The following is a 14477-nucleotide window of genomic DNA, read 5'->3' as shown; positions in this document are numbered from 1 at the left end:
TATATCTTAGGTGTGCTATATCAGGCTTTCTCACCTTAGACACGCCTCAGAGTGGCTGATGGCAATCATAAAGAAATAAAAGTGACTGAATCTAGAAAGATTGCAATAAACAAAACTATTGAAAGGGTTTCACTTTATTGCCCAGGGAGTAACAAAAATCAATTTGAAGACTAGCGTTAGAGAGGGACGATAACAGAGACCTTCACCCAGTATTCGGGTCCAATTCTTAATGTTTTTCTCTATTTCTCCCAGCACTAAAGAAGATGTTTTAAAAAAGTCTGGAAGTATTTCCCTAAGGAAAGGCTTATAATCCAGAAACAAACAGTAGGATGTGGAAGCTGTTCAGATGGCAACAACTAGAAATCTTGATTCCCAGCTGAACATACTGATTCAAACTCCATTAAACACCCCTTGTAAGCTCATGTACATTCTGTGAGTTGTTGTAACATGCACAGTATTTTAAGAATATATTAGTGAATGCTATTTGTAATGAATTATTTTCTTACAGTTAAACTCAGACGATTACTTAGGATCAGATGCTTTCTATACACAGTCAGATTTTTTAACATTTTGATTCAATTTTATGAAGAGTTTTAGTAAAAATAAAATTGTTTTTTAAGGAATATTCTTTTATAGATGGCTACAGTTCCTGCTTGTCTAGAGCCTGCTATCTCTCTCTGTCACAAGTGGACACAAACTGGGATTTTTATAAATTCATCCCAGTTTATGAAAGTTTAGGTTTGATCCATTTACAACTGGACCAAAAGTTAATTAATATTTTTTCTAGTGGTAAATTCTTTACATGGTTTTATATTTATACTTATTTTCTGTCCTTTTCAAACTCAGATTTTTTTCTAACTAGATTTCTTTCCTTATTTTGTTCTCTATTTATCTCATCCGTCTTTCTTTCCATTCCCCACAATTTGTCTGCAAACCCTAGTTCGCTCCCACCCTCAAAACAGTGACTAACGCTTAGACAGCCACAGACATGATTGTTAACATTCTGGGAATTTATGAGGAACAGAATTGTCTTGAGAATCTGCGGCTTTGTAAATTTCTGACATTTCAGGGAGTTTCCTTACTTTTGGAGGAGCACAGCAGGAATGGAATATCCCCTTCTTCACAATTCTGCATCTCTAAGCAACAATCTGTTGAAAATATAATTGTTTGTCTTAAAAAGATATACAGATCTTTTGGGGAAGAGCTCACTGGTAAATTGTGAAGCCCTCATGCAACATGTTCTTGAAGATACTTCTGTGGAACAGCTAAAGCTGGTTAATTGAGAAGTCAAGGTGCAACTTACTATTTGTACCGACCAACCAGAATCCACCAATACCGATTCATATATATTGGGCAACAATCATGCTCTCATGAGATACCAATCACAACTTAAAGAATATATATGTCAAATATGCAACATATGCTGTGTTGGAAGTAATATCTATTTTGAGTAGTACTGTTGAATAATTGAAACTGAGTGTTACCTGCATGCAAATGCAGCTGCCATCTTGAGATAGTTGGAGGGCAGTAGGCTGAGCTAGGACTATATGTGAGAGACAAGAATGGCTTCAAGAGAATCTAGTTATTTTTTATTCTTTCATGGGATGTGAGCATCACTGGCAATGTCAACATTTGTTGCCCATCCCTAAATGCCCTTGGGAAAGGTGGTGGTGAGCCACCTTCTTGAACTGCTGCAGTCCGTATGGTGTTGGTACACCCACAGTGCTGTTAGGAAGGGAGTTCCAGGATCTTGACCCAGCGGCAGTGAAGGAACGGCGATATAGTTCCAAGTCAGGATGGTGTGTGGCTTGGAGGGGAACTTGCAGGTGGTGGTGGCGTTCCCATGCGTCTGCTGCCCTTGTCCTTCTAGGTGCTGTCAAAGGAGCCTTGGTGAGTTGCTGCAGTGCATCTTGTAGATGGTACACACTGCTGCCACTGTGCGTTGATGGTGGCAGGAGTAAATGTTGAAAGTGGTGAATGGGGTGCCAATCAAGCGGCTGCTTTGTCCTGGATGGTGTCGAGCTTCTTGCGTGTTGTTAGAGCTGTACTCATCCAGGCAAGTGAAGAGTATTCCATCACACTCCTGACTTGTGTCCTGTACATGGTGGACAGGCTTTGGGGAGTCAGGAGGTGAGTTGTGTTGACAATGTAGTTGTTCGGTTTGACCCTCATTCATCCCTTCATTACCTCTGACTTGACTATTCCAACGTACTCTTGGCTGGTTTCCCACATTCTACCCTCCATAAACTTGAGGTCATTCAAAACTCTGCTGCCCATGTCTACATCGCACCAAGCCCCATTCCCCATCACTCCTGTGCTCGCTAACCTACATCAGCTCCCAGTCAAGCAACATCTTGATTTTAAAATTCTCATCCTTGTTTTCAAATCCCTCCATGGACTCTCCCCTCCCTATCTCTGTAACCTCCTCCAGCTCCACATACCCCAAAGATATCTGTACTCCTCTAATTCTGGCCTCTTGAGCATCCCTGATTTTAATCGCTCCACCACTAGTGACCATGCCTTCAATTACCTAGGCCCTAAGCTCTGGAATTCCCTTCCTAAACCTCTTTGCCTCTCTATCTCACTTTCCTCCTTTAAGACACTCCTTAAAACCTACCTCTTTGACCAAACTTTTGGTCATCTGACCTAATATCTCCTTATGTGGCACTGTCATTTCTTGTTTTATAATGCTCCTGTGAAACACCTTGGGATGCTTTATTATGTTGAAGGTGCTATACAAATATAAGTTTCTGTTGTTTGACATTAAACTTAGTACCTTATTTCACTTAAAGTTATATCAGGCATTATCAACGATCTCACTTAACCTCATTCATATCAATCATACTTTGGTCTAGATGGGACTTTAAATTGATCACATTTTTATGGGGTTACTAGATGTCTTTATATTCCTCTGTTACTCCCTCCCAGCACTTGTTATCTGCACCAGTTCTATGTTTTACTCTCTTTGTTTTGTTGCATTTTGCCTGTGTCTGTGTTCCCTCCCATCTTTCTGTGTTTTGCTCTTTTGTTCCCTTCTTGGGAGCTGAGGCTGATGATAGCATCCGTAGTGCAGCTAAAGTTTCAAGGGAAAATTATCTGGTATTTCAGGTACAACACTTTTGCCACTTAAACAGATCATCTCCACACATCCTTCTGCTCTAATAGAGTATCTTAAAAGCAGTCTCTTGATCAAACAACTTGTTGCCAAATCTTCAACTTGTCTTTATCAAGTATTGTTTCATAGGCATTTTAATTCCAAATTTATATCTCCATTTTGCCATTTTCCCTTTTTCTTTGCACTCATCATAGAATGGTTACAGTACAGAAGGAGGCCATTTGGCCCATTGAGTCCATGCCAGCTCTCTGCAAGAGCAATCACCTCTCCTGCCTTTTCCCTGTAGCCCTGCAAATTTTTTCTCTTCAGGGGAAATTATCCAATCCTCTTTTGAAAGCCATGTAGACTCTGCCTCCACCACACTCTCAGGCAGTGCATTCCAGATCCTAACCACTCGCTGTGTAAAAAGGTTTTTCCTCATGTTGCCTCTGGTTCGGCTTTTTGAATTCTTCCATTTGCACCCTCTATTTCTCTTTTTCTTCCCATTCTTTCTTACTCTTTTTACATTATTTTACAGCTTTTCTCTTCTCTCTTATTTCTCCCTCATTCTCTCTCTTCACGCTTTCACACGGAATCAATCGTGTGAAGGAAGATTTCAGCCAAGATTCCACTTGCTTGCAGTAGAAGTTCGACAGACACATATAGTCATTTGAAAAGTAAGTGAAACTAAAGAGAGCAACTTTTTGGAACATGAGTTGCATCACACTGTAACCAATGTTCTGGTGTTGCTTTGGTGTTCCTCAAGGTTATAATATGCAATTGCTGCTACTGCTGCGTTACCCACCCTTTTCTGATAGACAGCCTTTTTGTTTTGATGGGCATGCGATTATTATTGTAAATCACCCATCATTTACCACATTTCTGTCCATTAAAAAGTTCTTGAACAATTCCCCAAGGAATTCTGACTCCTGAGCAAGCTCTATACTACAGGTCCACACTGGAACCTCATAGCCTAGTGTGGTCTGAACAAAACAGGTGATAATTTGTTCAGTGGCAACTTTAATGCCAAAAGCTAACTGGGTGAGCATTTCCACCCACCAATACAATACTGCCAAGAAACAGCCCAATTTTCTTGAGTGCACCTCCACTGAATATCCATACCAGGTTACCAGTAGTGTTATAGCTCTCTATAGGATTCCAACTCCTGAGGAAAATGTAGTTCAGTCAATTTGTGGCTGTAATTTGTGGCTCACTACGGTGCCCAATACTGTTGCTTAGGGGCCAAAGTCACAAATTTACATTTTTCAGGTGAGTTGTTACTGTCTATATAATTCAACAAAGGAAGATTCAGCTTTTGGAGAAGAGCTACACAACAGCAAGTAAAATGAGTTTGAGTTGTTGCCAAAGGTGAATCACGAGGCCAGGACTCATTATGGCATTTGGCTTCATCAACTGAATGTTTCCCTTATGAGCTGTGCCCACTGTTGTTGTGCAGTTAGCCAAAAAAGGATGGGTGTCAACCCTACATGGGATGATAACTGCAGTTAGCCAACATTGGGAATGCATATTTACATTTCATTGGAGTCTTTTAGGCGAAGGAGGAATCTCTCTGTGCCCGGCTGACAATGCTAGCCATTGTTTAAAATAACTCATGGCAACTTCTAGTGGTTGAGTGCCTGTAAAGTAATTAATGATTAGTCGGGTATGGAAAGCTTTAGAATTAAGCCTTGCACAATTTGTAAACACCAAATCTTAATCAAATATTCTGTAGAAAAATAATTCCAAGGGACAATTGAGAAAGGACATTTATTCATTCCTGCCTCTTCCACAGCAATCACCTAACAGTGCATTGCAGAGTCTCTCAAAAATGTGTCCCCCACAAACTGGAGGCTTTCATGAGCATCAGAGGCCAGGATTTAACGCGGAGGCACTGGCCCTACCTACCAGCTGGAAAGCTGGGGGGCTGAGCCCTCCTCCGCCAGACCTGAATGTCCCACCTCCAAGAGCTGTCAGCCTTTCAGAGAGAGCTGGCAGCTCTACAGTCTCAGCGGCACCACCCAGAGCGGTGGCCACTGCTGGGACTGCAGCAGTCCCTGGAGCAGCAGTATGGTTTCGTGGAGCCCCAGCAAAACCGGAGTCAATGGGAATCAGAGGAAAACTCTTCGCTATTTGGAGTCACACCTAGCACAAAGGAAGATGGTTGTGGTTGTTGGAGGTCAATCATCTCAGCTATAGGACATCACTGCAGGAGTTCCTCAGGGTAATGTCCTAGGCCCAACCATCTCCAGCTGCTTCATCAATGGCATCAATAATACTGCCTTAGCCTATCACCTTGCAGTCAGCTGCACAGGCTAAGGTGGCCCCTTTAGTTTTTAGAACACCCATCACTATAGTTCCCCAGGATTCCAAGAATACACTAGGGTATATGTAATGGGAAATATTCTTCTTCTTCTTTGGCCTCCTTGTCTCGAGAGACAATGGGTAAGCGCCTAGAGGTGCTCAGTGGTTTGTGGAGCTGTGTCTAGAGTGACTATAAAGGCCAATTCTAGAGTGACAGGCTCTTCCACAGGCGCTGCAGATAAAATTGGTTGTCGGGGCTGTTACACAGTTGGCTCTCCCCTTGCGCTTCTGTCTTTTTTCCTGCCAACTGCTAAGTCTCATCGACTCACCAGTCTTTAGCCCCGCCTTTATAGCTGTCCACCAGCCCTGGCGATCACTGGCAACTGACTCCCACGACTTGTGGTCAATGTCACAGGACACTGTTAGGGATCTTCTTCTCACTGCTGCTGTCACATGCATTCAAGTCTTCAGAAGAAGGAACTTCCCTCCGCTTTAAGACGGGCAAGGTTGAACAACCTGCCATCTGATCTTGTGTGAAGACCAAAGTATGGAAAGTCCTCATCAGGTAACTCCTCTTTGCTGATGATGCTGCATTAACATCTCACACAGAAGAGTGTCTGCAGAGACTCATCGACAGGATTGCGGCTGCCTGCAACGAATTTGGCCTAACCATCAGCCTCAAGAAAACGAACATCTTGGGACAGGACGTCAGAAATGCTCCATCCATCAATATCGGCGACCACGTTCTGGAAGTGGTTCAAGAGTTCACCTACCTAGGCTCAACTATCACCAGTAACCTGTCTCTCGTTGCAAAAATCAACAAGTGCATGGGAAAGGCGTCCGCTGCTATGTCCAGACTGGCCAAGAGGGTGTGGGAAAATGGCGCACTAACATGGAACACAAAAGTCCGAGTGTTTCAAGCCTGTGTCCTCCATACCTTGCTCTAAGGCAGTGAGGCCTGGACAAGAGTGACACTCAGCCAAGAGTGACATCTCAACTCATTCCATCTTCGCTGCCTCCGGAGAATCCTTGGCATCAGGTGGCAGGACCGTATCTCCAACGCAGAAGTCCTCGAGGCGGCCAACATCCCCAGCTTATACACACTACTGAGCCAGCGGGCGCTTGACTCGGCCACGTGAGCCGCATGGAAGATGGCAGGATCCCCAAGGACGCATTGTACAGCGAGTTCGCCACTGGTATCAGACCCACGTGCCGTCCATGCCTCCGCTTTAATGGGAAATACGTCAGATGATATTCCCATCATTTAGTTGTCATTAAAATGCGCCCAGCCATTTTTAGCAGAATATCCAGGAAGTGGTGGCGGGCTGTGATAAGATGGCGTAAGCAGATTCCGAAGAATTTCCCATCACATTCCATTCGAATTAAAACCTGGGATCCAACCTAACACCAGCTGAAAAATCCTAACTGATACCACATTACTTGTAAAACAAATTCCAGATAGCAAGGAGCAGTGATCAATTTATTGTGTGATTATTGCAAATCACAATAAATATTTTCCCAGGAATCTTCAGGAAACTCCATGTGCTTGCTACATTCCCCAATGCTTGCTACATTGCAATGTCAGCACTGGTTAAATCGTTAACTAACCCGCACTGAGATCTCTCTATTTACTACAGTTAGATGCTACGCAGTGTTTCCTTTCCCCACATTAAATATCCAGCTGTGTTTTACTTATTTTTTTCTCAAGCCCATTTAACTGACCAAAACCAAATAGAGCTGGAATTAAACAGTCAGCTGCTCTGTGGGTTTCATTGTGGGGGTTGATGTTAGTCAACCTGCATGTCTGATGACACTCCCTTCCCTTTCTCACACAGCAGGCTAGATTTAGTGTGGCCATGTGGAGCAGGGGTGGGAGGGGAGCGGAGAATAGTTTTGGAGGAGTCCGCCCGGAAATCCAACATCGCAATGTGGTTCCGGATTACTTATGTTCGGGGGTAACTCCACGGCTGCTGACCGCCTCTGCGATCTCCATCCAGGCTTGCTTGGTCAGGCAGAAGGATCTCTTCTTGCCATTGCTGGGGAGGAGGACCTCCCGTCGTTCCCTTGCAGCTTGCAGGAGAATCTCCAGGGAGGCATCACTAAACCACGGGGCCGCTGGGTGTTTTCCTTCAGCCATGGTCCCTGCAGGCTTGTGCTCAGCGCCTTTCCTATCAGGCAGCAAAGCCAACAGAAGGAGTCCTGAGGCGGTAAAGGGCACTCAGGAATGCACTCTTTTAAACCAGACAGGAGTGAATGCAGGGCTGGCAGCCCTTTAAATATGCTCAACACAAAAACAACACCTGCTCCGGCGGGATCTGACGCTATATTTGACGTCTCAAATCCCTCCCCCACCTCATGATTGGCCGGACCCTGTGCCTCCATTATGGTAATTGGCCACCCGCCACCTGATCGCGGTGGACCGGCCGCACACGTGACAAGCGGGGACGGCGCCCATTTCCGGGTCCACTGCCGGGACCCGCGATGGACTCACTAAATTCAGCCCAGCATTTCAGCACCTGTTCTTTCACTGCTCTACTTTTGGATGATTCAATCGAGCCTGACTGGACTCTTCACCTCAGATTACTCTACTGACCTTGGACCAGTCTTGGGGATCTGTATGTTGTTTGGAAGCTGCTGCCATTTACATGCAGCACAGAAGCTCTGTGTACCAATAAATATTGTATACTTACACATTGAACCTCACGCCACAAGTATGGGCTGTGACACAACTCTGAACAAGCCATTAAAACCACATCAATAACATTGCAGTACTAAACAGGAGATTGGTAGACGTTATAGTAAGAGGAAAGTGCTGGTTGGCTTTGGGTTTTACGCCACAGGTTAGACGAGATCTTAAGTCAAAGCTTCGCCAAGTAGAAAGTTCTTCTGATTTTCAGATGGGTTCGCAACATGACATCATTTGTTGGCAAAATACTGGCCTCTTATTGATCAAAAAATAACATCAGAATGCAGCTGGCATTCAAAAACAAAAACAAGAAATGCTGGAAATACTCAGCAGGTCTGGCAGCATCTGTGGAAAGAGAAGCAGAGTTAACGTTTCGGGTCAGTGACCCTTCTTCGGAACTCCTCCTGGCATTTAAAATCCTCTTTCCCATTCAAACCTATGTAGTTTATATAGAAGCTACACGATTGATGTATGCAAAGTGCTGCAGTACAATTCCATCAATCTGTCGGACTGCCTGTGATGCATCCTTAGCTCTGCCCGTCACTGTGTAACTGGATTCTGATTGTAAATCGGGCATTTTAAGTTTGTCAACCTCTCTTAGCAATTCATAGATTTGAAGCCTTTATGGAACCTAATATTTAAAAGCCTAAACTTTAAAATTGCAACTTATTTTTGAAATAAAATTTAAGTTACATATGAACATATGAATTAGGAACAGGAGTAGGCCACTCGGCCCCTCAAACCTGCTCCGCCATTCAATAAGCTCATGGCTGAACTGATTACTCCACATTCCCACCTACCCCCCAATAACCTTTCACCCCCTTGCTTATCAAGAATCTATCTACCTCTGCCTTAAAAATATTCAAAGACTCTGCTTCCACCCTCTTTTGAGGAAGAGAATTCCAAAGACTCACGACCCTCTGAGAGAAAAAATTTCTCCTCATCTCTGTCTTAAATGGGTGACCCCTTATTTTTAAACAGTGACCCCTAGTTTGAGATTCTCCCACAAGGGGAAACATCCTTTCCACATCCAGCCTATCAAGACTCCTCAGGATCTTATATATTTCAATCAGGTTATGCCCTAACTTGCCTGCAGAAAAAAATTGAAATGCAGAAATTAAGGACTAAATTGCAACTTAGGAACAGGCGGGTTTGAGTTGCATGGGGTGGGGCGTTAAAGTCAGTTTCCCAACCCAAACCCGCCTCCAACTGCGCATTTCCAGCTTTAACTGAGACGGAATGTGGGCAGGTCACCAACTCAATCCAAGGAGATGGATTGAAAATGTAAATATGATAATGTAACTGTGAGCCTCATTGTCATGCAGCTTTTGAAATTTCACAACTGCTGAACAGGTTTCCTGAGCCATGAGGAACCCAGAGCTTCCTCAAGGGTCTTCACACTTACCCCCTGGATCTAGGTGCCTGCCTGAGAGTCTCTGTGATGGGGCTCCCCCCAATAGCCTTCCCCACCAGGCCCCAGTCATTCCCGGTCTCCACCAATCAGGTTGCAATTTCCCTTCTCGCGCCCCCCCCCCCCCCAACAAAGACTCCTGACTCTCCCTGCCCACCCAGGGCCTCCAATCTCCCCCTTACCACAAGGCACCCAACCTTCCCCCCCCCCCCCACAATCCTCCTCCAGGCCTGTGATTGCCCCCAACCCCAATTGGCTCCTCTCCAATCAACCCCCAACCTTGCCCTCGATTGACCCCCTCCTCCCATGCAAAATCACCCCCCCCACCATTCCCAGTGCAGAATTACCTGCAACTGTGGCTGTTGCTGACTGACAAATCCCCCCCACCCACCACCACCACACCACCACCACCCCAACTCCACCAAACCGAAGGTCCAGCTGTCAATCAAACTGGGCCTCTGAGCAGGGAACTGATCTATGACATCAGAGTCATGCTATGGAGTTAAAACTACCCAGAGTCTGGGGTATCCCAAATTACAGGCCCCCAAACTTTCTTGCCTAGCTGCCACCTATGGGCCAGCTCAGTGAAAATTCTGCCCAAAATGTCTAGCTGGTGACGTGGGTACTAGAATTAATATTTTGAATTTTATTTATTTGTATATAATAGTGAAATGCCGCAGCATTACTTGTAGGTAAAAAGTAGAATTTATTAGTCAGAGCTTCATCACCACCTTCTGCGTTTGTCTCAATAATCCCTTCGCAGATCACTGTCTGCTGTGGTTACCAACAGATCATCCATCCTTTGCAGAGTGATCAGCTTCTCCAGTCCCGGTTCATGTCGGGGTCTGGAAATAGATGATTTCTGCTGAGGTCACCCATTCTGCTTCATGGTATGCAGCACCTTACTGCTGTGATGGGCGTGCAAGTGAGTTTTCATTCCTGTGTACTGTGACTGGGTGGGCAGGAAAAAAGACAGAAGCGCAAGGGGAGAGCCAACTGTGTAACAGCCCCGACAACCAATTTTATCTGCAGCGCCTGTGGAAGAGTCTGTCACTCTAGAATTGGCCTTTATAGCCACTCCAGGCGCTGCTCCACACACCACTGAGCACCTCCAGGCGCTTACCCATTGTCTCTCGAGACAAGGAGGCCAAAGAAGTACTGTGACTGAGTAAAGGAAGGCCTGCGCTATGAACTTTCATGGCAGCAGTTAGGTTTGTTCATGGGCCCTGGGCAAGATCCAAAGGCAGGGCATTTTGTGGGTCAGAATTGCAAAGCACATGCCAGACCAAAGTCAAAGTACTGCAGCTTCATCTCAGATTAAAGTCTCCATAGGGACCGGAGACAGATCATCGGTTACTTTCCAATAAACCATACATTGCAGAGCACTAAGCAAGAGGAGCCAATATCATCAACAGCTTGTTGGTTTGTGACATTTTTCTTTCAAGGTAGCTCAGAGAATTTGTTAATTATTAGAAGAAGGGCGGGGGAAAAGCCCCGTGTTACTACTACTTGCAACGTAAAATGGCTTAAAGAACACTTCTCGATCCATACCCCGACGCCTGCCACACCCACTCTCTCCACCTCAAGAGATTAAAAACAGTTTGAAGTTAAGAATTTGTATTGGGACTTTCTCAGTGTCATCCAGTAACATAGCAATAGTGTTCAGGGAAGTTGTGACAAAGCTTTATAAAACCCTGGTTTGGCTTCAACTGGATTATTGTATCCAATTCTGGGCACTGCACTCTAGGAAGGATGTGAAGGCATTAGAGAGAGTGCAGAAAAGATTTAGAGAATGGTTTCAGGGATGAGGGGCTTCAGTTACGTGGATAGACTGGATGGGGCTGTTCTCCTTAGAGAAGAGAAGGTTGAGATGACATTTGATACAGATGTTCAAAATCATGAGGGGTCAGGACAGAGTAGAATGAGAGAAACTGTTCCCATTGGTGGAAGGGTCGAGAACTAGAGGACACCGATTTAATGTGATTGGCCAAAAAACAAATGCGACACGAGGATAAGCATTTTTACGCAGCGAGTGGTTCGGATCTGGAATGCACTGCCTGGGAGTGTGGTGGAGGCAGATTCAATCGTGACTTTCAACAGGGAATTGGATAAGTAGCTGATGAGAAAGAAAATGCAAGGGGAAAGGGCAAGGGAGTGGGACTAGCTAAATTGCTGTTGCAGAGAGCCAGCACGGACACAACAGGCCAAATGGCCTCCTTCTGTGCCGTAACCATTCTAAGATTCTATTGTCAGGAAACCCATGGAGCGAATTTTGGTCTTTGGCATGCCTGAGCTAGGCCCTGGGCAGAGCACTCGCATTTACTGGCCGGTCTTCATCTACATTCAGCCGGTGAGCTGTCCAAAATGTGAGTGTTATTGGGCAGTTTGCCAATTTTAAGGGTACAGGAAATCCATCAGTTCTGATGAATATTTAAAGCAAGCCTTCACCTCTTCTGCAGGAGGTGCCTTTTCGGTGGCAGGAGCAACAGCTTTTAAGAATTAAGAATGTCGACTGCCAGGGCCTGCCCTTTTCCTGTATAAATTCACAGTAAACGGGGCAAGAGTCACCAGCTTCTCCGTGCACCCAAAGGATGCCTGAAAAATGTCCAATGCCATATTGGCCTCAGCTGACTTTTCAGGTAACTGGAGGACTGCTGTCTAAAACAGCCGTTGGGCCCCTGTGAGGTCTGTCACCTGTTTTAGGAGCCCCTTTGAAAAACTGGACTGCTTTGAGAGGAGTGGGAGCTGATTTTACTGGCATGGGTGTAGTTTGGGAATCACCGCCATTGAGAAGGCGAGTTTTAATAACTTCTTTTCAAATTCTTGTGAAGCCGGGAGGGTGGAAGTGCTCCTCCCGGGTGGACAGCACTCTCTGACTGGCTGTGTTTGGGCCTTCCACCCCGACACTTACCTGAGGTCCACTCATGGCCAGGCAGGATCCCACAGTTCGCTCCTGTGGAGGCAGGGCAGCACTCTCAGATTATTTAGATGTTGTTTTGTAACCGAACAATTAGTCCTGGAAGCAAAATCCAATTGTAACAGCTTGTTAGATTTGTGGACAGCACTAAAATAAGGCGCGTAATAGGGACAAAGTGTAGTCATGGAGTCATTTACAGCACAGAATGAGGCCCTTTGGCCCATTGAATCCATGCCGGCTCCACATGGAGCTATCCAATCAGACCCAATCCTCTGCTCTATCCCCATTACCTTGCAAGTCTATTTCCTTCATGTGGCCGTCCAGTTTCCTCTTGAAATCGTTGATCGTCTCCACTTCCACCACCCTTGTGGGCAGCGAGTTCCAGATCATTACCACCCACTGTGTAAAAAAGTTCTTCCTCATATCTCCAGTGCATCTCTTGCCCAAAACCGTAGCGTCCCCGAGATTTCGTACCATTAGTTAATGGGAACAGTTTTTCCTTGTCTCACTTATCTATGCCTGTCAAAATCTTGCACATTTCTATTAAATCTCCCCTCAAACTCCTTTGTTCTAAGGAGCATTTTAGAGGAGGTGTTACATCATTCATGCAAATGGTTGACAAAGGAGAAATTAATTTTCATAATGGCAAATGCAAAGTATTGCATGTTGGAAGAAAGATTAAGCATCATTCGAAAGATTTGCACTTATCCAGCCCCCGTCAGCACCTCGGGATGTCCAAAAGTGCTTTATAGCCAATGAAATACTTTTGAAGTGTGATTAGTATTGTGATGTTGAGGGATTGCATAGCATTGTGGTTACGTTCCTTGACTAATGCTCTGGAAATATGAGTTCAAATCCCACCACAGCAGATGATGAACAAAAATGTGGTTAATTAATTAAATCTGGAATTAAACACTTGTCTCAGTAATAGTGACCAGGAAACTACTGGATTGTTGTAAAAACCCATCTGGTTCACTAATGCCCTTTAGGGAAAGGAAATCTGCCACCCTTACCTGGTCTGGCCTACATGTGACTCCAGACCCACAGCAATGTGGTTGACTCTTAACGGCCCCCTGAAATGGCCTAGCCAGCCACTCAGTTCAAGGGCAATTAGGGATGGGCAACAAATGCTGGCCTTGCCAATGATGCCCACATCCTGTGAATGAATTAAAGAAATGCAGCAACCAGTTTTTGAGGCACAACCTTTAGTGATGTTGTTTGAGGAATAAACACTGGGCCCAGGCCAGCAGAGATAACTCCCCTGCCCCTCTTCAAAATGGGATCTTTACATCCACCTGAGAGGGCAGCAGGTGGGGCCTTGGTTTAATATCTTGTCCACAAGACAGCACCTCTGACAATGCAGAACTCCCGCAGTATGCAGCAGAGCGGGACTTGAACCCACAACATTCTGAGCCACAACTGACGTACATATAGGGGAGAATTTTATGCTGTCCCCTGCGGTAGGTTTGGCAATGGGGAGAGCGTATAATCTGGTGGGGTGGGAGGGACCCCGCCACCTTCTCACCTCTGCTGAAATTAAGTCTGGGGCAGGAAGGCCTGTGAACTGCCTTCACTCCTCGCCACCAATTGAGGCCCATAAGTGGGCAATTAATGCCAATTACGGGCTTCATCCTGCCGCCACAATTAGTCGTGCAGGGTGGGGGATGGGGGTGGTGGTGGTGAGTTAAAAGGCACTTAGTGCTTGAACAAGGGACCCAGCATCGGGAAGAGGGGGAGGCTTGCTGTGAGCCACTCCCCTGCTCTTGCTGCCAAGCCCCCTACACCCCACCTCCGGTGATCCCCACCCCGCGATCCCCCTCCCACCCTGACCTACTTGCGGCCTGAGTCCAGCACCGCTCCTAGGCCTCCGGTGGGTGCTCCACCGGCAGCTGCCACCGCCTCCACAGTGGAACTGCTCAGTTAAAGAGCTGCCAGCCTCTGATTGGCCGGCAGCTCTCAGAGGGCTGGACTTCCGTTGCCGGGGTCCTCGATACCGTGGAAGACCAGCCGCTGTCCACTTAAGTGCCTAATTGGCACTAGATTTGGCTGGCCTCCCGTAGAAGAGGCA

General features: G+C 45.8%; 1 protein-coding gene across 1 annotated transcript in view; it reads left to right on the top strand.

Moving 5' to 3' along the window:
* The window catches only part of col27a1b (collagen, type XXVII, alpha 1b), a 592171-nt gene that overhangs the window by 343462 nt on the left and 234232 nt on the right, over positions 1–14477 (top strand). The gene's annotated exons all lie outside the window — the stretch shown is intronic.

The sequence above is a fragment of the Heterodontus francisci genome, chromosome 32 (assembly GCF_036365525.1).
Source record: "Heterodontus francisci isolate sHetFra1 chromosome 32, sHetFra1.hap1, whole genome shotgun sequence".
NCBI lineage: Eukaryota > Metazoa > Chordata > Chondrichthyes > Heterodontiformes > Heterodontidae > Heterodontus > Heterodontus francisci.
The sequence above is the reverse complement of the archived record's forward strand: the minus strand, read 5'-3'. Positions and strand labels throughout refer to the sequence as shown.